A 23615-nucleotide genomic window follows, 5' to 3' on the forward strand; every position below is an offset into this window, starting at 1 on the left:
GCCATTGTATGCAGGTGTCGAACAAGGGCGCTTCGGCGGGGCGTAGAACACGAATGGCTGTTTATTTCTAGATGCCGCCGTCCGCCAAATCCCTCTGCGAATTAAATCGTTTAATACCTGAGATGGGGGAGTAAAAAAAAAAAATCCTGCTAATCTTCCTTCTGAATGAAGCGTGAAATAGGATCAGCGAGTGGACGACACAGCGAGAGGTCAGCGGGTCCTTCGCCGCTTTCCCTGATAAAAGGAGAGATGGGATTGCCTCTCGCCAGACGCTGTTATTAATATGTAGTGTGGAAATGAAAGGGCGAGGAGAGAGGAATAAATAAAAAGGGACGGCGTGGTTTAATATCGCCGCCCTTTCCTGACCTCGAGAAAGCGACCCGGCCGCGCTCTAATAGCTTCCGCCTAACAGGCTCAATCTGCTGCCTTTTTACCCCCCTGTCCTGGCATTTGGCAGTTTTGCATAATTGGAAATAGTGACTGTGCTGTGGGACAATAAATGCGGCACATCAGTGATTGTGATCCTTTGGGGGGGGGGGGGGTGACAGCTGGCCTGCACAGAGCAACTTCTTTTACAAATGACTGAATGAAAGAATGAGGCACAAAGAGGAGGCGTTCGTCTTGCTGCATTCTAAACGCGGCGTGCTTTTGACTTTGAACTGCGGATTTCTTCGAATTGGCGGCTTCGGTGTTTTTAATTTGAAGTGGACCTCTTGGCGACCTTGGAAGCCTGCATGAATAAATCCCCGACATGTCCCAATATACAGCAACTGTATCATTTTTCTGAAAAGCTCCAACTTTAATCAGTAGAAAGACTGCAACATTGTAACTTTTGTATCAAGTCAGAGCCCGGAACTGCACAGGCACCAGGTTTGCATCATCTCTGAGCTGGCATCTCAGTCCAGGAAGTAGATGGTGACCTTGGATGTTGCCTGAATAAAGTCCTTCTGGAGAGAGAAGCTGATGGAGGGGTAGTTAAAGGGAGTACTGTGATCTCTGTGAATAAATACCTGGAAGAGTTACACTGACACATGACATCCGATGACAGGTCCACTTTGGGCAAATAGGCAACTTCACAAGTTGCAGTTCCATCGCACTAGTCCTGATCCAGCTGGAAAGTCAAGTGGCTAATGGGCACCAGCTCTGTGTTTTCTATTGCAGGGGATTATGTTAAAGCTTCAATATTTCAACAGATTATCCTTCCGCAAGACAACCATACAGGTAACTTTATTGGGCAGCAATGAAAATATGTTGTAAAACCGATTTTAGGTAAATTCAGATGCAGAGCCAGGCCTGAAAAGTTCCTTACTGCAGCAGGAATGAGACTCCAAGGCGGGAAAGGTGGAGCCAAGGGCTTTGGTAGGTTGATCCCGCCAATGGGTTTCCCAGCTGGTGGCCCAACTCACTCCACCATGGTTCTTCGTTTTTCCCTTAATGCAGTGAGTTGGTGACCCGCTTTACCCAATTCCCTTCCCAATTTCCAGCAGGAATGCGGCAGTGCCTGTTTAAGCAGAAGCTCTATTCACACCATTCCACGAGTATAGTTTAGAAGGCCAATTCTGAATTCAGTCACCCACTAACCTCCTACTTATCTCATGGACTTCACTGTAGCCTTTTGTCTCTGCACTCACCTCCAAGACGACATGGAAGGTGTCACTTTCTCTCATATGGAGTATCCTACAGAGGAGGGTGACGCCAGCATTTTGGTTTTTCTAGGGCTGAGGGTAGACCGGGGATTTCTGATGGGATTATTTTATCTCTGGACTCCCCAAGAGGTATGTACTGTATAACTCCATATGTCATTAAGTGCACCATCAACCAAACCAAATAGAAATGTGTTTTTGAGTGCTAACGTGGTTTTACACCCACTGGAAGTTTTCTTGGGTTGAACTGGGGATTCTGGGTATAGATTTTGCTTCTAGAGTCCCTTGGAGAAAAAAAAAAAAGAAGCGTGTTCTTCAACCAAACCAGTTGGGAGTCAAAATTTTCACTTTGTTAATAAAATTTGGGTGAAACGTGGTCATGGATGTTGTACCCCTTTGTCTTGGGTAGAACCGGACATGAGGTGGAAGTCTTTGAGACATTTTGCAACCAACCAAGCCAAACTGAAATATGAGATTTTTAGGGGAGAAATATTTCAACATTTTACTAAATGATTTTTGGCACCAAAGTTGTCCAGTTCGATTTCTGGGTGAAACCACTCTTGGCTTGAACTGGGTATTCTGTTGGCATAGATTTTAACGCCAAAGTCTCTGAGAATTTTCCTTCAACCAAATTGAAATATGAAAAGTTGAGGAAGAAAATTTCCACTTTTTGTTTAAATTTTTTTTTTTTTTTTGAACAATACATTTTGATGGCCCTGTTGGGTGAAGAATGGCCATTAGATGTTTTATAAATAAAAGTGCAGCGCTATAAATATACCATAAATGGCAAATGTATGAGTGTTGTGACAAACAAGATGCATGTGAAAAAAATATATATACTGCCTAATCAAGTCAATAGTATCACATAACGATCAATGGCATGTAAACAGTGACCCAAAGTAAAGTGAATCAGTGCAAGGAGGATAGACCTATACATACAAATCAAATGAAGAAAAACACATGTGCATATGTGCGAAGCAATAAAAAATCACTAGTAAGTGAATGAAGTTCAATGAAAACCAAGTCAAACTTGGTCTGCTGAAATGTCCACACTCAGAGCCAAACTGGTAAAAGTAGGATCAAATTCGGAGCAAGCTCAAATAGAAGAACCGATGCTGATGTCAAAATCGCCCTGGATAGTGTGTCCTCCACCAGGGGTAAGGGATGGGTACTCTTAATGGAGACTGTGGACCCACGTGCCAGTGGCAGCGAGTCAACCAAGCTGAAAGGGACCGGAACTCCAGTGCAGGTCACCGATGGTCCCAACGGTAGACACCAAGATCTCGTCCAATGGCTATTCAAACATGGGGGGTCATAGGAGGAAAAATGTCTACACATGGTGTAGATTAAAACAATGGATCTATATTAAAAATAGTACATACGTCGCAAAGATGTGTACAAATAAAATGTGTTTACAGATTCAAACGTAATACGAAGAGCTAGACTAGCAAACCCTACTCGCTGACGCCATCGTGCCCCACGTGGTCCCCCGATATTCAGGTGCGTGCAAGTTCTCTTTGCCGGCACTTGTTTTATCCATGTCCATTCTCATTTTACTATTTGTAAGTAGCCAATTGGCGTTTTTTTTTTTTTTTTTTCAATAAACTTTATCCCTATGGTATTTATACTATTGGAGCTCTTTTCTTGTATGATCGTCTTCCACTCCTGGATACTTTGGATGTCCCGCTGTGAAGGGTGATTAAGGTGTAGGAACCATCTATCATCGTATTTCCCTGGAGGCTTGGCTGCCATCATCTTGCTCTAACCCGCAGAGGTATTTCATGCTTGCTTGTCTGACCACCCTAGAGATAGGTGGTCCAGACGATCCGGTGAGAGTCCACGACTACCCTGTGTGGTGTGCCACGGAAAACAAAACTTACGTCAAGTCACTTGGTGGTGGAAAATGTATATTCACTATTTTTGGACTTTATTGCATTTAAAGGACTCAGTCACTGTTTATTTCAAATTATATTTTATCTTTAATTTTATGTGATGAGATTTTCACTATTTTCTCTGTTTGCTTAATACACTATATCAGGGGTCTCAAACTGGCGGCCCTCCAGCTGTTGCGAAACTACAAGTCCCATGAGGCATTGCAAGGCTGACAGTTACAAGTATGACTTCCAAAGGCAGAGGCATGCTGGAGGGCCGCCAGTTTGAGACCCCTGCACTATATGGTTATTCACTTAAATAGTGTGTCATAGCACTATTTGCACCTGTCTTTGTTCATATATTTGATTTTTGACTAGCGCCATTTTATATGATTTATGTCTGTTACTTAGTTTATATCACCTAGTTAATCGCTGCAGTCTTTATTTCACGCTATTATTATATTATTTAGCGAGGTGTACACCCCATTTTTTCACTTTTTTTATGAATACATTTTGGTAACCCTGTTGGGTGGTTTGTGGCCATTAGATGTTGTACCCCAGCTGCAACTTTTCTTAGGTGGCTTAGGTGGAAATGTCAAATTCAGTGGAAGTTTCCAAGGAGAAAAATAAGCAAATGAGTCATTTACTGCGCAACCTACCAAACTGAAATGTGAGATTTTGAGGGAAGAAATATTTCAAATTTTATTTGTTTGATCCATTTTGTTGGACGATCTTGGTTTCTGTGTGTTGTACCACCACTGGAACCTTTCTTTGGTTGAACTGGGGGATTCTGGAGGCATCGATTTTACTGCTGAAGTCTCAGAGAAGATAAATAAGGTTGTTATATTTGCCATCAACCAAACTGAAATATGAAAAGTTGGGGAAGATATTTTCCACTTTTTTTTTTTTTTTTTTGACTATCAGTACATTTTGGTGATCCTGTTGGGTGACGCATGGCCGTTGAATGTTGTTCCCCGGGTGCAACTTTTCTTGGGTGGAAATGGAGATTAGGTGGAAGTCTCCAAGAAGAAAAATAAGCTAATGAGTCATTCACTGTGCAACCAACCAAACCAAGCCTGAAATGTGAGATTTTGAGGTGAAAAATATTTCAATTTGTTTTTTAATGTAATGCATTTTGGCAACCAAGTTGTGTCCAGTTCGATTTCTGGGTGGAACCTTTCTTGGCTTGAACTGGGGATTCTGGTGGCATAGATTTTACCACTGAAGTCCCCCGAGAAGACAAATCGGGTTGTAATTTTAGCCATCAACCAAACTGAAATTTCACAAGTTGGGGGAGAAATGTTCCACTTTTTTTTCTTAATACATTTTAGGTGGCCCTATTGGGTGACGTGTGACCATTGGATGTTGTACCCCGACTGCACATTTTCTTGTGTGGAAATGGAAATTATTTGGAAGGCTCCAAAGAAGTCGTTCACTGTGCAACCCACCAAACCAAACTGAAATGTGAGATTTTAAGGGGAGAGAGATTAAAAAAAAAAAAAACAAAAAAAAAAAAAAAACAGTTTGGTTTCTGGTTGTACTCTATCTGGAACCTTTCTTGACCTGGAGGTCCTGGTGGCATAGATATACACTGCTGAAGTTTCAGGGAAAACAAGTTTGTAATATTTGCCATCAACCAAACCGAAATATGAAAATTTGGGCAGGAATTTTACATTTTTCATATTGGTGGCCCTGTTTGTTGACATGTGACCATTGGATGTTGTACACTGGCTGCAACTTTTCTTAGGTGGAAATGGAAAACAGGTAGACTTCTCTAAGGAAAAAATCTAGTGAGGAGTCAATCAATGACAACTAAAACTGAAATATTATTTTATGAACAAATTTTCTGTTGGGTGACGCATGGTGATTAGGTGCTTTACCCCAACTGGAACTTTTTTTCTTCCGAAATCTTCAAGAAGAAAAATAAGTTTGAGTCATTTAATGTGGAGTCAACCAAACTGAAATAAGATATTCTGAGTTTAGGAAAATTTCAGGTTTTTATTCTTTAAATGCATTTTAGCGGCCATGTTGGGTGAATTGTTTGGTTTCTGGGTGTAGAACCTTTCCTGGAACTCTTCTTGTGAGCTTTTGGTCTGCTTGTAGTTATTTAAAGACTCTAATATCCATGTTTTCGGCAGAAACTTGGCTTTTTTTTTTTTTCTTTTCCTTCCATCGCTGCCTTAAATATTAAACACCCGCAGAGCCGTTTGTGCTAAAATAAGGCCTCATTTTTGATTCCCTCCTAATTAAGCTCTGCGGGACATGCGCGTAGTTTCAACCCCAGAGCGCCGCAGGCTTATTCTGGGGTTAATGAAGATAATTTGTATTAGCGGTAATGTATGCGTAGGCCAGAGAGCGGCTTTCGGTGGCTCTCCTCTGCGACGCGTTATTATCCGCCGCTCGGTGGCTGCTGCGAGTTTGTAATTAAAAGTCTGGGGCTTCGTCGGGTGCGGCGAAATGAGCAGTAAACACCGTTCAGGATGCGGCGGCACGCCACGTGCAAAATTTATGCATGTGCACAGGTAGTAATTCTGGCAGTCTCAGTCTGGTCACATTTCTTGGGGGGGAATGCAATCAGCCACAGTTCCAGCTCATATCTGAGAATTCATGACTGTAGATTGGAGGAGATTCGTGTTCCTGTCATTTGAAGAGATTTGTCCTATGCCCTGACAGAACTAACTTGTGATATCTTCATTAGTAAAAAAGCAACCTGCAGCAAAGCTCCGCCTCTTAATATGAAAACCATCTTTGAGCTCCAGTCAGTGAATTTGCCTATGCTGAGAAGTCTTCAGCCGGCTGCAGGCAGGAGGAAGCATTTCCTCCATCTCCTAAACCCCCCCCCCAGTGATCATACTGTACATTGTTACTTTGTAGCAAGACACAGGCTGAGAGGCTGCAACATTATGTTTTTGTTATTTTTTGTTTTTTTGTTAATCGAAAGGTGTGACGCACTGTGCATCTGGAAAGTATTCACAATGCTTCACTTTTTCCACATTTTGTTATGTTATAGCCTTATTCCAAAATGGATTAAATTCATTATTTTCATCAAAATTCTACAAACAATCCCCCATAATGACAACGTGAGAGAAGTTTGTTTGAAATCTTTACAAATTTATAAAAAATGTAATAAACAAAAAAAATCTCATGTACATAGGTCTCACAGGCTCCTCCCGTGTACATAGGTCTCGCAGGCTCCTCTCGTGTACACAAGTCTCCCAGGCTCCTCCCGTGTACACAAGTCTCCCAGGCTCCTCCCGTGTACACAAGTCTCCCAGGCTCCTCCCGTGTACACAAGTCTCCCAGGCTCCTCCCGTGTACACAAGTCTCCCAGGCTCCTCCCGTGTACACAAGTCTCCCAGGCTCCTCCCGTGTACACAAGTCTCCCAGGCTCCTCCCGTGTACACAAGTCTCCCAGGCTCCTCCCGTGTACATAGGTCTCACAGCCTTTGCCATGACACTCAGAATTGAGCTCAGGTGCCTCCTGTTTCCACTGATCATCCTTGAGATGTTTCTACAGCTTGGTTGGAGTCCACCTGTGGTAAAGTCAGTTGATTGGACATGATTTGGAAAGGCACACACCTCTATATAAGGCCCCACAGGTAACAGTGCATGTCAGAGCACAAACCAAGCCATTAAGTCCACGGAATTATCTGTAGACCTTCGAGACAGGATTGTATGGAAGCACAGATCTGGGGAAGGGTATAGACAACTTTCAGCAGCATTAAAGGTCCCAATGAGCACAGTGGCCTCCATTCGTTAATAGAAAAAATTTTGCAACCCCCAGGACACTTCCTAGAGCAGGCCACCTGGCCAAACTGAGTGATCGGGGGTGAAGGGCCTTAGGGAGGTGACCAAGAACCCAATAGTCACTCTGACAGAGTGCCAGCGTTTCTCTGTGGAGAGAGGAGAACCTTCCAGAAGAACAATCTTCTTTGCGGCACTCCACCAATCAGACCTGTATGGTGGAGTGGCCAAAAGGAAGCCACTCCTCAGTAAAAGGCACATGACAGCCCATCTGGAGTTTGCCCAAAGGCACCTGAAGGACTCTCGGACAATGAGAAATAAAATTCTCTGGTCTGAAGAAACGACGATTGAACTCTTTGGCCTGAATGGCAAGTGTCATGTCTGGAGGAAACCAGGCACCGGTCGTCACCTGGTCAACACCATCCCTACAGTGAAGCATGGTGGCAGCATCATGCTGTGGGATGTTTTTGGTTGGCAGGAACTGAAAGTCTAGTCAGGATCGAGAGAAATATGAGTTCAGCAATGTACAGAAAAGTCCTTGATGAAAACCTGCTCCAGATCGCTCTGGACCTCAGACTGGGATGAAGGTTCATCTTCCAACAGGACAACGACCCTAAAGACACAGCAAGATAATAGAGTAGCTTTGAGACAACTCTGTGAATGTCCTTGAGTGGCCCAGCCAGAGCCCAGACTTGAACCGATTGAACGTCTCTGGAGAGATCTGAAACTGACTGTGCACCGACACTCCCCATCCAACCTAATGGAGCTTGAGAGGCCCTGCAAAGAAGAATGGGAGAAACTGCCCAAAAATAGGTGTGCCAAGCTTGTAGCCTCATATTCAAAAAGACTTGAGGCTGTAATTGGTCCAAAAGGGGGGGCTTCACCAAAGTATTGAGCAAAGGCTGTGATACTTCTGTAGATGGGAGGAGTCTGTGATGCTTCTGTAGATGGGAGGAGTCTGTGAAGCTTCTGTAGATGGGAGGAGTCTGTGAAGCTTCTGTAGATGGGAGGAGTCTGTGAAGCTTCTGTAGATGGGAGGAGTCTGTGAAGCTTCTGTAGATGGGAGGAGTCTGTGAAGCTTCTGTAGATGGGAGGAGTCTGTGAAGCTTCTGTAGATGGGAGGAGTCTGTGAAGCTTCTGTAGATGGGATTTTTTTTTCATTTTCATTTTTTTTTTTTTTTAATAAATAAAATAATGAGTTTAATTCAATTTGGAACAATGCTGTAACATAACATAAACTGTGGAAAAAGTGAAGCCCGGGGAATACTTTCCGGATGCACTGCAAACCAAGAACTGCATACGTTCCATGCCATCATGACACTATGATGCATATCTGGTACAAGGTCTGTGGTCTTTTTTTTTTTTTTTTTTTTTTTTTTGGCTTTTTGATTGCACTAATATTTGAAATGATGACCAGGAATCCACTGATGAACTGCTGATCTGATGTGGATCAATTTTAATAGAAGATTTCCCATACGTGGCCCTGAAATTATGTCCGTGTGACAAAGACCAGGGAAGTGAAAGCAATGCTAGAAGTATTAAAAATGACAAACATCAAACATTCATGATCCTGCACTGCCTGTCTCCTGGCTTTGTACACTGATTAATAATAAACAGTGGTGAGTATTGTCTAATGAGCAACAGAGAGGGGACTGCCGTATACCAGAGACCCCCCCCCCCCCCAATACCTGTGTACATTGCCATACTGTGTGTGGTGGATGAACTGCACCTGTGTATAGTGACTGCTACTGTAACATGTGGACATTACCAGTCTTTGTGTGTAAATTGCGGAAAATAGAAATAGTGGTTTCCCACCCACTTCTGTGTCAGAGCAAATTCATGGCTTTGCAAATCAAATTTCTGAATCATATCTTTGGTTGTAAAGGACAAAAAAAATTCTGCATGTCACAAACTTCTCATGAGTTTTTTTTTTTTTTGTCTGATTTCTTCGACCTCAGTAATATTACTACACAAGACGTCATAATATACAGCAACGGTAGCGTCACCTTTTTATCATTAAAAATACATCTATGAGCTCCAGACACTGACTTTGCCTAGGCGGAGATGAGGTAATCAATCTGCTGCAGGCAAGAGAAATCATTTTTCCAGTCTCCTCTCCTCCCAGTGATCAGACTTCAACATTGTAACTTTGTAGAGAGTCACAAGGTGAGAGGCTGCAACATTGTAACTTTGTAGAGAGTCACAAGGTGAGAGGCTGCAACACTGTAACTTTGTAGGGAGTCACAAGGTGAGAGGCTGCAACATTGTAACTTTGTAGTCAGTCGCATAGTGAGGGGCTGCAGCCAGGGGCCTGTTCTGTGCCAGAGGTTTGTGAACACATTCACCTGGATTTATGTGATTGTGTCACCTTGTAAGCTGGTATCTCAGGGCAGGAAGTAGATGGTGACCTTGGATCATCCCTGAACAAAGATGGTGCCGTCCTTTTGGCGAGAAAAAGCTTTGTTGGGGGAGTAGTGTGATCTTTGTGAGAGGTAATAAATATCTGGAAGCTGTGGTCATTACTGAGCATGCATAGACTTTAAATGAATATATTTGATGATTGGTCCAATCAGTTAGAGATGTCACCTTGGCAAGCGGTCTGGTGGGTGTAGTGGCCTTGTCTCGGTCTCCTTGCTGGTGGTTGGTTCTGACCCTTCTGTGTCTGTTGGTTTTTTACAGATTGGAAAGTGGGGAGCCCTGTGAACGTTCTTCTCCGGTGTCTCCAGATGAGGAGGAACTGCTGAAAAGTGTAAGTTATGACCCGTCCTTTGTATACCGTCTTCCCACATTTTCTGCCTTTCTTAGAAATACTGACCTGACTATAAAGTGAGATATTGTTAGAAAATCAGTATTTGGTTTTTGTGATGAGACATTGAATAATGAGCACTGCAGTGTCTGCACCTCTTATCTTCACTGCACAAATTAGAATAGAAGCAGTCTGGGTTGCATTGTTGAGGTTTTTGTTATACTTGGTTTCAAATATGGATTCTCAACCACTGGGCTGCGCCTCCCCCCTGCCAGGTAGAGTCCCTCCCCTTTACTTCCGGACGTGCCCACCAGAGTCCCACCTTCAGGGGTGCTCGGCAGAGTCCCCTCGGCCTTCCAGGGGGGGTTCGGCCTTCCGGGGAGTTGCTTGCCAGAGTCCCCTCGGCCTTTCGGGGGGGTTGCTTGCCAGAGTCCCCTCGGCCTTTCGGGGGGGTTGCTTGCCAGAGTCCCCTCGGCCTTTCGGGGGGGTTGCTTGCCAGAGTCCCCTCGGCCTTTTTTTTTACATGCCTCATCGTTGGTGTCCCTGCGAGGCATTGTACCCCATTATTGAATTGCTGAGCTCCGTCCCTTCCCCTTACATCCAAGAGTGCTGTTGGGGGTCTTGGCTGGCAATGGATGTATTGGTCTCTGCATTACAATACACAGACCAGCACTCATTGACTGCCAGCCAGGGGGTTGCTCTGGGCTCGTTACACTTTGGTATTAGACTGTGGCCCCTGGACCGTAGTTTGGAGACCGTCTGCTCTGAGCGATTGGTGCTGCCAGCAAAACAAGCGTCTGCATGAAAACCGCCATCGCTCAGTGTTTTCCCACCCTGCGACCCCATTGGGTGAGCTGCCTGCGCTTCTCAGACATCTCATTTCACTGGATTGATTCTCATTTCCCCCCATAAAACCTCTTACAAGACGAATATACGTTTATCGGCGTTAGCAGACGACCGTAATGAGGCGGGATAATACAGCGGCGGATGATCACGCTGCAGTTTGGGATCTTTTGGTGGTAAATCTTTTGAATGTTGTCTTCACACGTCGGTGGGGAAGAGACAAATATTACGGAAGTCTCATTAGCGCGACAGATGTATGAATTTTCTGGTAATTGCGGCTTGCTGCGCATGCTGCTCAATCTGTTGGCTCCGCGCGCAGAACACGTGACCGCGCTCCATCTCGGGAAGCTGCAGTCGTCTCCATTAACCTCAATTACCCCGTAATGACGTGCCTGCAAGTGTCACCAAGTCCGAGCGTCTGGCTGCGAAGGGTCAGCGCTCCAGAAGCCGCGGGTTAATGGCGGATATCTGTCAAGGCCGCAGCTTAGTAAACAGTAAAGGGACAAAAAAAATCTGCAAATCCCTGGATGGTAATTGTGTGTTGTGCGAGCGAGTCCACCACTTGAAGAGGAGTGATGGATTTTTGGGACGAGCGTTCCGTCAGCTGCGAGGAGGAGACGGAGCCAAGGATTCACTTCTAACATAATTACCGAGAAGGATTTTGTGTGCGAGGCGGGGGAGGGGGGATTATTACTGCTAATCAGGGAATTATTTTTTCGTTTTTCAGGATAGAGAAAGAAAAGGGAAGGAGGGGGATTAACATTAACCCCAAATATCATCAATCCTAGCGCAATTTATATCAAACAGAATTGTTTAAAGCTGTTTAAAGCTGAATTACACGCAGATTTAATGGATAAAAATGAATGCAGCTCTGTAATCCATAATGCATCAATACAAGCAGTGCAGGTTCCTGAGTGTAACAGGGTGTTGGCCTCTTTATAGACTGGGGAGATGGGGAAGCAGCACAAAGAGCCAATCCGTTCATGTGCTGACCAGGAATATGCTGATAGGAGGAAAGGGCTGAGTGACCGAGAGATGAGCTCATCACTGTGCTGCTGCTCCTGTCACTGTCCAGCCACAGACTGGGGGGGGGTTCCAGGATGACCTGGGCTTGGAGGAAGCGGGTCGAATGATGCTGGCTATCAGACTGAGGTCGTCTAGTGGCAACAAAAAGTACTGTGGGTGAAATCTAGATCATTGCAACACAACATGGTTTAGTTATTACTTTTAATGCGCAATTCTTTTTAGCTTATTTTTGAAGTCCATGTGCCCAAACCAATTACAAGATGAAAATTTTTATATATAGGCCTTGTTGACTCCTCTCCAAATGTAGCGTTTATGGTTGTGGCCAAAAACTCATCACTCCAAATGACTGTGTGGCAGAAGGTTTGAGGCTTGTCTCTGTGCTGTTTGGCGTATTGTAAGTGGGATACTATGTGGCATTTGCGTAGTAATGGCTTCTGGCCACTCGACCATGCAGGCCATCTTTCTTATTGTGCATCTTGAAACAGCCACACCACATCTTTTCAGAGAGTCCTTTATTTCACCTGAAGTTATTTGTGGGTTTTTCTTTGTATCCTGAACAATTCCCCTGGGAGTTGTGGCTGAAATTTTAGTTGGTCTACCTGACCGTGGTTTGGTTTCAACAGAACTCCTCATTGTCCACTTCTTGGTTAGAGTTTGAACACCGCTGATTGGCATTCTCAATTCCTTGGATATCTTTTTATATCCCTTTCCTGTTTTATACAGTTCAACTACCTTTTCCCGCAGATCCTTTGACAATTCTTTTGCTTTCCCCGTGACTCAGAATCCAGAAACGTCAGTGGATGAAAGATGCAAGGGTATGTCAGGAGTCCAGAAACTCATTGACCTTTTATACACACACACTAATTACAAGCAAACAGATCACAGGTGAGGATGGTTACCTTTAATAGCCATTCAAACCCCTTTGTGTCAACTTGTGTGCATGTTATCAGGCCAAAATCACCAGAGTATGTAAACTTTTGATCAGGGTAATTTGGGTAGTTTCTGTGGCCATTATGATTTAAAAAGAGTAAAAACACAGTTGATAATAAATGGCTAAAGCCAAACACTAACCATGAGTGAAAGAAAAGTTCTTGGGTTATCATTCATATTCTCTGAAAACTGGCCAAGAAATCAAATTCTGCCAGGGTATGTAAACTTATGAGCACAACCGTGTGTGTGTATGTATGTGTGTATGTATGTGTGTGTGTGTGTGTGTGTGTGTGTATATATAATATATAAAATGTTGTATCTAATAAAGTATTTTTTGCATTTTCAAAATTGATTGGGGGTCATTCTCTAGTTCAGTGATCTCCAAACAGCTCGGGGGTCGGATGCAGCCCTTTGCTTGCTTTTATCCAGCCAACGGTGGGGCCCAGTTCCTCCCAGTGACGGTGGGGCCCAGTTCCTCCCAGTGACGGTGGGGCCCAGTTCCTCCCAGTGACGGTGGGGCCCAGTTCCTCCCAGTGACGGTGGGGCCCAGTTCCTCCCAGTTCCTCCCAGTGACGGTGGGGCCCAGTGACACCCAAAGGTGGGGCATTTTCTACCCCTGATGGCCACAGTCCAAACCCCCTTTTATACAGGTAACAAGCTGAAATTAGGAGCACTCCCTTTAAGAGGGTGCTCCTAATCTCAGCTTGTTACCTGTATAGAAGACACCTGGGAGCCAGCAATCTTGTTGATGGATAGGCGATCAAATAATTATTTCACTTATTACAATGCAAATCAATTTATCAATGTATAACTTTTTTGAAATGCGTTTTTCTGGAAATTTTTATTGATATTCTGTCTCTCACTGTTGAAATAAACCGACCATTAAATTATAGACTGATCATTTCTTTGTCAGTGGGCAAACATACAAAATCAGCAGCTGATCAAATACTTTTTTTCCCTCACTGTATTTGTTACAAAAAACAATTTTGCAATTTTTAGCCATGTTTTATTCTCAGTAAACATGAAATAAAAAGTCTGCAAAGAAAACTGGAAATGGATTCCATGTTCATCAGAGCGCCGAATAAAATGATTTCCAGACAAAGCGCCTTCTGTTATTTTAGCCGGAGAAAGAAGAAAAAAAAAAGTGGCTGGAATTTTTCATCTGCAGAGGACATTGTCGGAGCAGGATCGTCTTACGCCCTGGCTCAGCGATAGAAAGCGGGCCAACAGCCGGAGTTACGGGGCGATGCCGGATCGCCATTTCTGCGAGGAGATCGCTTCTCGTTTACAAGACATTTGAAGGGCAGGAGCGCGGTCTGGGCTGCTTGTAATAAAACCTCACAATCGATGTTGTGTTATGTATTTAATGTCAGGCAAAGGAATCGTGCTCCGGGAATCACATGACATAATGAATTAGATAAAGGGGGAGGGGGGGCAGAGTGCTCTGCGATTTTTTTAAATTTTTTTTTTCATATTTATTTCTCCGGGTAGCTCTGCCCCCTCATGTGTTTTTCTTTAAGCAAAAAAAAAAAAGAATAAATCAGTGTATTCCAAATATTGTTACAGAAATGTTTTTTGGTGATGTATAAAATGCACTTGGGGGGGGGGGATTTACTAAGCTTCCAGGTTTTATTGCCAAAGCTTAATTGAACAAGTTGAAGTTAGAAGCTGATTGGCTGCCATGCACAGCTGCACCTGATTCTCGGTGCCCCAGTTTTCGTAGTAAATTCCCCCCCCCCCCCCCCTTTTGTTGGAATCAGAACGGACTTCTTCGATAGTTACATCCTGCTCTGGTATGGAAGTTCATATCAACTGCCGATCTGTGGCAGCTGAAGGGATGCTGGAACAGGACAGGCCCAGAGCAATACCGTGACTTGCATAGATCCTGCACCATCAACTACAGACCTAGTGCAGGAGCTATGCAATTCCATATCAAATACAGACCTATGACATTTGCATAGATCTTGCACCTTCAACTACAGTCCTATGGCATTGCGTAGATCTTGCACCATCAACTACAGACCTATGGCATTTGCATAGATCTTGCACCATCAACTACAGACCTATGACATTTGCATAGATCTTGCACCATCAGCTACAGACCTATGGCATTGCATAGATCTTGCACCATCAACTACAGACCTATGGCATTGCATAGATCTTGCACCATCAACTACAGACCTATGACATTTGCATAGATCTTGCACCATCAACTACAGACCTATGACATTTGCATAGATCTTGCACCAACTACAGACCGATGACACTGCATAGATCTTGCACCAACTACAGACCGATGACACTGCATAGATCTTGCACCATAAACTACAGACCTATGACTTTGCATAGACCCCCATCATCAACTACAGACCTATGGCATTGCATAGATCCCCCATCATCAACTACAGACCTGTGGCATTGCATAGATCCCCCACCATCAACTACAGACCTATGACATTGCATAGATCCCCCACCATCAACTATCAATCTGCGGCAGCTATAGGATTACTTGGAAACAGGACAGACCCACTACAGCAGTACTATAAGGCACAAAAGCACCTGAAAAGCTCAAGAAAAATGCTTCCCTTTAAAATCAATGTATGTGTTCCTACTGGAGCGGTGCGCTTCCGTCATGGTGAGAAAAATCCTGCTTGCAGCATTTTTGGATTATGTTTGGGGAGCTAAAATAATAAATGCACCAAAAATGCTCCTCCCCATTGAAAGCAGTAGAAAACACCTGTAAACATGCACCACAAATGCGGTAAAATTGCAGCAAAAATGCATATCTTTTTGCAGCGGATCAGTGTTAAAGTGCCCGTAGTAACAAAATGAGTAGTGGTGGTGGTGGCAGCAACAGTAGTCGTGGTAGCAGTAGTGGTGATGGTGGTAACAGTAGTTGTGTTGGTGGTAGCAGATGTAGCAGTAGTGGTGGTGGCAGCAGCAAAAGTAGTAGTAGCAGTGGTGGTGGTAGCAGTCGTACTGGTAGCAGCTGTAGTAGTGGTGGTAGCAGCCATACTAGTGGTGGTGGTAATAGCAGCCGTAATAGTGGTGGTGGTAGTAGCAGCCGTACTAGTGGCAGTGGTGGTGGTAGTAGCAGCCGTAATAGTGGTGGTGGTAGTAGCAGCCGTAATAGTGGCAGTGGTGGTAAGCAGCCGTACTAGTGGTGGTTTTGGAAGCAGCCTTACTAGTGGCAGTGGTGGTAGCAGCCGCACTAGTAGCAGTGGTGGTAACAGCCGTTCTAATGGCAGTGGTGGTGGTAGCAGCCGTACTAGTGGCAGTGGGTGGTAGCAGTAGTAGGGGTGGTGGTAGCAGCCATACTAGTGGCGGTGGTGGTAGCTGCCGTACTAGTGGCGGTGGTAGCTGTACTAGTGGCAGTGGGTGGTAGCAGCAATAGCAGTAGTAGTGATGGTAGTGGTAGCAACCGTACTAGTGGTGGTGGTGGCGGCGGCGGCGGCAGCGGCAGCCATACTAGTGGCAGTGGTCGTAGCAGCTGTACTAGTAGCGGTGGTGGTGATAGTCGTACTAGTGGTAGTGGTTGTACTAGTGGCAGTGAGAGTAGTGGTGGTAGCAGCAATAGCAGTAGTAGTAGTGGCGGTGGTGGTAGCAGTCGTACTAGTGGCAGTGGTGGTAGCAGTCGTACTAGTGGCAGTGGTGGTAGCAGTCATACTAGTGGCAGTGGTGGTGGAAGCAGTCGTACTAGTACCAGTGGTGGTGATAGCAGTCGTACTAGTGGCAGCGGTGGTGGTGGTAGCAGCCGTACTAGTGGTAGTGGTGGTGGTTGTAGCAGCCATACTAGTAGCAGTGGTGGTAGTCGTACTAGTGGTAGGGATGGTAGTGGTGGCAGGTGTAGTGGTGGTGGCAGCAGCAAAAGTAGCGGTGGTGGTGGTAGCAGTCGTACTGGTAGCAGCTGTACTAGTAGTGGTGGTGGAAGCAGCCGTACTAGTGGCGGTGGTGGAAGCAGCCGTACTAGTGGCGGTGGTGGTGGTAGCAGCTGTACTAATAGCAGTGCTGGTGGTGGTAGCAGTCATACTAGTAGCAGTGATGGTGGAGGTAGCAGTCATACTAGTGGCAGTGGTGGTGGTGATAGCAGCCGTACTAGTGGCAGTAGCAGCAATAGCAGTAGTGGTGGTGGTGGTAGCAGCCATACTAGTGGCAGTGGTGGTGGTTGTAGCAGCCGTAATAGTGGTGGTGGTAGCAGCCATACTAGTGGTGGTGGTGGCGGTAGCCGTACTAATGTCAGTGGTGGTGGAGGTAGCAGCCGTACTAGTGGCAGTGGTGGTAGCAGCCATACTAGTGGCAGTGGTGGAAGCAGCTGTACTAGTGGCAGTGGTGGTAGCAGCCGTATTAGTAGTGGTGGTAGCAGTAATGTTGGTGGTAGCAGCCGTACCAGTGACGGTGGTAGCAGCCGTACCAGTGACGGTGGTAGCAGCCGTACCAGTGACGGTGGTAGCAGCCGTACCAGTGACGGTGGTAGCAGCCGTACCAGTGACGGTGGTAGCAGCCGTACCAGTGCCAGTGGTGGTAGCAGCCGTACTAGTGCCAGTGGTGGTAGCAGCTGTACTAGTGGCAGTGGTGGTAGCAGCCGTATTAGTAGTGACGGTGGTAGCAGCCGTACCAGTGACGGTGGTAGCAGCCGTACTAGTGCCAGTGGTGGTAGCAGCCGTACTAGTGCCAGTGGTGGTAGCAGCCGTATTAGTGGCAGTGTTGGTAGCAGCAATAGTAGTAGTGGTAGCAGCTGTACTAGTGGCAGTGGTGGTAGCAGCTGTACTAGTGGCAGTGGTGGTAGCAGCAATAGTAGTAGTGGTAGCAGCTGTACTAGTGGCAGTGGTGGTAGCAGCAATAGTAGTAGTGGTAGCAGCTGTACTAGTGGCAGTAGCAGCAGTAGTAGGTGGTGGTGCCTGACTAATGCCTGACATAAAGGAGGATAATCTATCTAATGTGTTTGTGGAATCCAGTCGTGGTTTGTAAGTGACATGAGAATGTTACATTGTGGGAAGGGAAGGACACAATAACGTCCATTTAAACTCTTTGGATGTATCTTAGCAAAATTTAGCATTTTTTTTTCTTGTTTTCACACAGATATTCTACTAATGATTTCCAGGGAAATGAGGCCGCTGAACGTGGCTGCACTCTCTAGACTGAGGTTCTTTGACCTCTTCCTAATAATGCTGCATGCGCGGTGGTGTATCAGCTGTTGAGGGCTTTCACCATCCAATCTGCACTACACCGCGGCCGAGGTGTGATTTTCATGTAGCGTGCGTGATCGCCGCCGAGGGACATAAATTAATGCAATTAGTGCAGTCCAAGAAGGCCTAATGATGCATTATTAATTGGGCAGGTCATTAAAAGCTAGCTGAAACCCCGAACGAGCAAGATGTCTGAGTACCAGCGTGAACGCAAGCCGTCCCTCGCTGGGACCAATCAGCGGGGTTATTGCCTGAGGTCATTAAGCTGGAGGAAATTGTTCTGGCTGTAGACCGTGAAGATCCATAGTTACGCGGCGTTCGGATTTACTGCCGCGGCCATAAATCGGAGGCACGACGGGCCGCCTTATACAAAATTAGTTCCCCTTTTAAAGAAAATATATGAAGTATGAAGGTCACATTGTATTTTTTTACAAATAATCGCAGGCTGAAAAAAATGCCCATCTGGGTCCCTATCAGAGTCCCACCTTCCATTGGGGTCCCTGGCGGAGTCCATCTCCCTAACATCGTGGTCTCCGTCAGAGGCCCCCCTAACATCGTGGTCCCCGTCGGAGGCCCCCCCTAACGTCGTGGTCCCCGTCGGAGGCCCCCCCTAACGTCGTGGTCCCCGTCGGAGGCCCCCCCTAACGTCGTGGTCCCCGTCGGAGGCCCCCCTAACGTCGTGGTCCCCGTCGGAGGCCCCCCTAACGTCGTGGTCCCCGTCGGAGGCCCCCCCCTAACGTCGTGGTCCCCGTCGGAGGCCCCCCCTAACGTCGTGGTCCCCGTCGGAGGCCCCCCCTAACGTCGTGGTCCCCGTCGGAGGCCCCCCCTAACGTCGTGGTCCCCGTCGGAGGCCCCCCCTAACGTCGTGGTCCCCGTCGGAGGCCCCCCCTAACGTCGTGGTCCCCGTCGGAGGCCCCCCCTAACGTCGTGGTCCCCGTCGGAGGCCCCCCTAACGTCGTGGTCCCCGTCGGAGGCCCCCCCTAACGTCGTGGTCCCCGTCGGAGGCCCCCCTAACGTCGTGGTCCCCGTCGGAGGCCCCCCCTAACGTCGTGGTCCCCGTCGGAGGCCCCCCCTAACGTCGTGGTCCCCGTCGGAGGCCCCCCCTAACGTCGTGGTCCCCGTCGGAGGCCCCCCCTAACGTCGTGGTCCCCGTCGGAGGCCCCCCCGTAACAGGCTCCCTGTCCGGAGGCCCTCCCCCCATCATGCTCCCTGTCCGGAGGCCCCCCCGTAACAGGCTCCCTGTCCGGAGGCCCTCCCCCCATCATGCTCCCTGTCCGGAGGCCCCCCCGTAACAGGCTCCCTGTCCGGAGGCCCCCCCGTAACAGGCTCCCTGTCAGGAGGCCCTCCCGTAACATTGAGCTCTCTGTCCGAAGGCCCTCCCGTAACATTGAGCTCTCTGTCCGGAGGCCCTCCCCCCATCATGCTCCCTGTCAGAGGCCTCCCCGTCCGAGGGGCCCCCCTGTAATACCGAGCTCCCTGTCCGGAGGCCCGCCCACCGTAACATCGGGCTCCCCGTCAGAGGCAACTCTAACAATCATGGTGCCGTCAGAAGCCCCCCCTCTAACACTGGCCTCTCCGTCCAAGACCTGCCCATCGGAGGCCCCCCTGTAACATTGGGCTCCCCGTCGGAGGCCCCCCTACGTCGGGTCACCATCAGAGGCCCTGATTATGTTGGGGTTCATTTTTTAAACCCCCTCACATCGAGGTCACCATCTGACTCCCCCCCCTCCATATTGAGGTCACCGTCTGAATCCCTCCCTCACATTGAGCTCCCCGCCCCCCACATTATGCACATACAGTTAGGTCTATTTATATATTTGGACACGGGCACAATTTTAGATTTTTTTTCAGGTATTTAGCAAAAAATATTCAAGCTATAGTTCTAAAATGTATACAGGGTGATAGGTCACACTCTCAGGTTTAATTTGAGGGTGTATACATCTAAATCAGAGGAAGGGTTTAGGAATTACAGCTCTTAAAGTGTAAGTAACCCCCCCTATTGTTTTCAGCCAAGGAAGCTGCTATCGTTGCCTATGTTTAATCTACAACTGCCATGATGCTGCACATGTGATCAGTTGTGACACCAGCCATTGGATGGTTTGACAGTTTGGTTGAGAGCACAACCAATAGGAGTGTTACATTTCTGGCACGTTTTATGGATGGATTTACTTCTGCTTTAAGAATAGCCACCCCCCTTTTTCAAGTGTCCAAAAGTAATTGGACAATTGAATCAAAAGCTCTTTCATGGCCAGGTGTGGCTACTCCTTTGTTATTTCTTCATCAATTAGACAGCTAAAAGGTCTGGAGTTGATTCGAAGTGTGGTATTTGCATTTTGAATCTATTGCTGTGAACCTACATCATACGTTCCAAGGAGCTGTCCATGCAAGTAAAACAGGCCATTGTAAGGCTTCAAAAACAAGACAAATCCATCAGAGACCTAGCAGTGACATTAGGAGTGGCCAAATCAACAGCTTGGTACATTCTGAGGAAAGAAGAACGCACTGGTGAGCTCAGCAACATAAAAAGGCCTGGATGTCCACGGAAGACAACAGTGGTGGATGATCACAGGATCCTCCCTATGGTAAAGAAAAACCCATTCACAACATCCAGACAAGTGAAGGACACTGTCTCGAGGAGGCGGAGACAAGTGAAGGACCCTCTCTCGAGGAGGCGGAGACAAGTGAAGGACCCTCTCTCGAGGAGGCGGAGACAAGTGAAGGACCCTCTCTCGAGGAGGCGGAGACAAGTGAAGGACCCTCTCTCTCGAGGAGGCGGAGACAAGTGAAGGACCCTCTCTCTCGAGGAGGCGGAGACAAGTGAAGGACCCTCTCTCTCGAGGAGGCGGAGACAAGTGAAGGACCCTCTCTCTCGAGGAGGCGGAGACAAGTGAAGGACCCTCTCTCCCCAGGAGGCGGAGACAAGTGCAGGACACTCTCTCCCCAGGAGGCGGAGACAAGTGCAGGACCCTCTCTCCCCAGGAGGCGGAGACAAGTGCAGGACACTGTCTCCCCAGGAGGCGGGAGTATCATTGTCAAAGTCTACAATCGAGAAGAGTTTACGTGAGCAAATACAAAGGGTTCACCACAAGGTGCAAACCATTCGTAAGTCTGAAGAATAGAAAAGCCAAATTTTAAAAAAAGCCAGACCAGTTCTGGAAAAGCATTCTTTGGATGGATGCAACAAAGATTAGTCTGTAGCAGAATGACGGGAAGAAAAAGTGTGGAGGAGGCTTGGGAACAGCTCATGATCCAAAGCACACAATGTCATCTGTGGTCACATGGTGGAGCTTGCAGTGTGATGACATGGACATGCATGGCTTTCAGTGGCACTGGGTCATTGGTGTTTATTGATGATGTGACAGAAGACTAAAGCAGCCTGATGAATTCTGCAGTGTTTAAAGATATACTGTCAGCGCAGATTCAACCAAATGCAGCAAAGTTGATTGGACAGCGCTTCACAGTACAGATGGACAATGATCCAAAGCACACTGCAAAAGCAATCCAGGAGCTTTTGAAGAAAAAGAAGTGGAATATTCTGCAATGGCCAAGTCAATCACCTGATCCCAATTGAGCATTTCACTTGCTGAAGGCCAAAACTAAAGGCAGAAAGAGCTACAAAGAAATGAAGACAGCCTGGTAAAGCCTCAGAAAGAAAGGAGGAAAGCCAATCTTTGGTAATGGCCATGGGTACCAGACTTCAGGCAGTCATTGACAGTTAGGCTACTTTCACACTGGGGCACTTTACCGTCCTTTTGCAGTCCTTTTCATTCGCTAGCGGGGCGCTTTTAAACCCCCGGTAGCGGCCAAAAAGGGTTAAAAGCTGCGCTTTTCCGGAACTTCAGCGGCGCTGCCCATTGATTTCAAAGATTGACGACGTCAATCTTTGACGAAACTAGTAGTGTGGACGACCTGCTGACGTCATCGCGACTTACGAATCCCGGGTGCTCGTTTTTTTTTTACCGGCCGGTGCTTTCATTTGTTCCTCCATGTATGGGAGATTTTTTTAATCAATAAAAACGTTGGATTTACACGGTGTGGAGCTTTTTTTTTTTCTTCTGAGTGGGACACCTCTGGACAGCCAGAAGAGAGAGACTGTCTGCAGGACCACTGTTCATCGACCAGATCACAATCTAAAGGCCCTGGTGCGGTAATCGGCCACAAGGGTCACTGACCTTTTTATAGGTCCAGTGCATCTGGTAAGCAGGCATTCCTTACTTCTGGTGGTGGTCACATATGGTGTCAACAATACAAGAGACTCAACGAGATTAGAGTGTGCCTAAGAGTCTGCATATGGACTAAAAGTCTAAAATTGTGATACTCTTGTCTTTGTTCACCCTGGTTTTGAACCCCCCTTTTTCCTCTCATACAGTACTGCTAATACTGGATATTTACGTTTATACCTCTTTTCCAATAAGGAGGACTTGTAACATTGAACAAATTGATGCGCATGCTGAGAAGTTTTATGGCTAGATAGTTGTGTTAATGATATGCGCGACTCTGTTCTATTTTTATGATTTTGTTATATCACACATTAGAGTTGCTGCTGTTTTACCTGTGATTTATCTCATTTTTAATTGTTTGGAAGCGCGTCCCCCCCCCCCCCATACACATTACATACACTTTACTGCACATCTGTGAAAACATGCGATAAAAAGCTTGCACGGGCACACTAATGCAGCACATTAGTAGGATGCGTTGGAAAAGACTCATTAAAGATGCATGTTTATTAATCGCAGGAGTGTGACTGAGCCTGAAATAATAGAAGTCGCTGCTTAGATCTTTCATTTCTAAAAACCTGGAGCGTATTTCTCAGTGCGGGAGCCGATCTTGTCCGCAGTGTGGAGAGGGGGCCCGGGTTTGGTGGAGTGTAAAGTTTAATCAGATCTGTGTTCCTGTCCTTGAACGATTGCCCTCTCTGCTTTAAATCCCCGAGGTCAGAGATGTACCTGATGAAACCTCTGACGATCGTCCATCCGCTGAGCTCTCTGCTTTCCATCACACAGATGCAACCTCTGAGAGCGAATATTGTACGCCTGATACCTTCAGCCATAACCCTGGTAAACCACTTGCAAACCGCTACGTACAGTATCTCACAAATGTCAGTACACCCCTCACATTTTTGTAAATATTGCTACAATGTAAAGTAGTGAGTGTACAGCTTGTATAACAGTGTAAATTTGCTGTCCCCTCAAAATAACTCAACACACAGCCATTAATGTCTAAACCGCTGGCAACAAAAGTCAGTACACCCCTAAGTGAAAATGTCCAGATTGGGCCCAAAGTGTCAATATTTTGTGTGGCCACCATTATTTTCCAGCACTGCCTTAACCCTCTTGGGCATGGAGATCACCAGAGCTTCACAGGTTGCCACTGGAGTCCTCTTCTCCTCCTCCATGACGACATCACGGAGCTGGTGGATGTTAGAGACCTTGCGCTCCTCCACCTTCCGTTTTGAGGATGCCCCACAGATGATCAATAGGGTTTAGGTCTGGAGACATGCTTGGCCAGTCCATCACCTTTACCCTCAGATTCTTTAGCAAGGCAGTGGTGGTCTTGGAGGTGTGTTTGGGGTGGTTATCATGTTGGAATACTGCCCTGCGGCCCAGTCTCTGAAGGGAGGGGATCA

At 46.6% G+C, this 23615-nt stretch overlaps 1 protein-coding gene across 1 annotated transcript in view; it reads left to right on the plus strand.

Annotated features, from left to right (window-relative positions):
- The window catches only part of SULF2 (sulfatase 2), a gene marked incomplete in the record, with an annotated part of 261880 nt that overhangs the window by 64337 nt on the left and 173928 nt on the right, over nucleotides 1–23615 (plus strand). Inside the window, 1 exon segment of the mRNA XM_073607195.1 lies at nucleotides 9938–10007.

The sequence above is a fragment of the Aquarana catesbeiana genome, linkage group LG12, assembly GCF_042186555.1.
Source record: "Aquarana catesbeiana isolate 2022-GZ linkage group LG12, ASM4218655v1, whole genome shotgun sequence".
Lineage (NCBI taxonomy): Eukaryota > Metazoa > Chordata > Amphibia > Anura > Ranidae > Aquarana > Aquarana catesbeiana.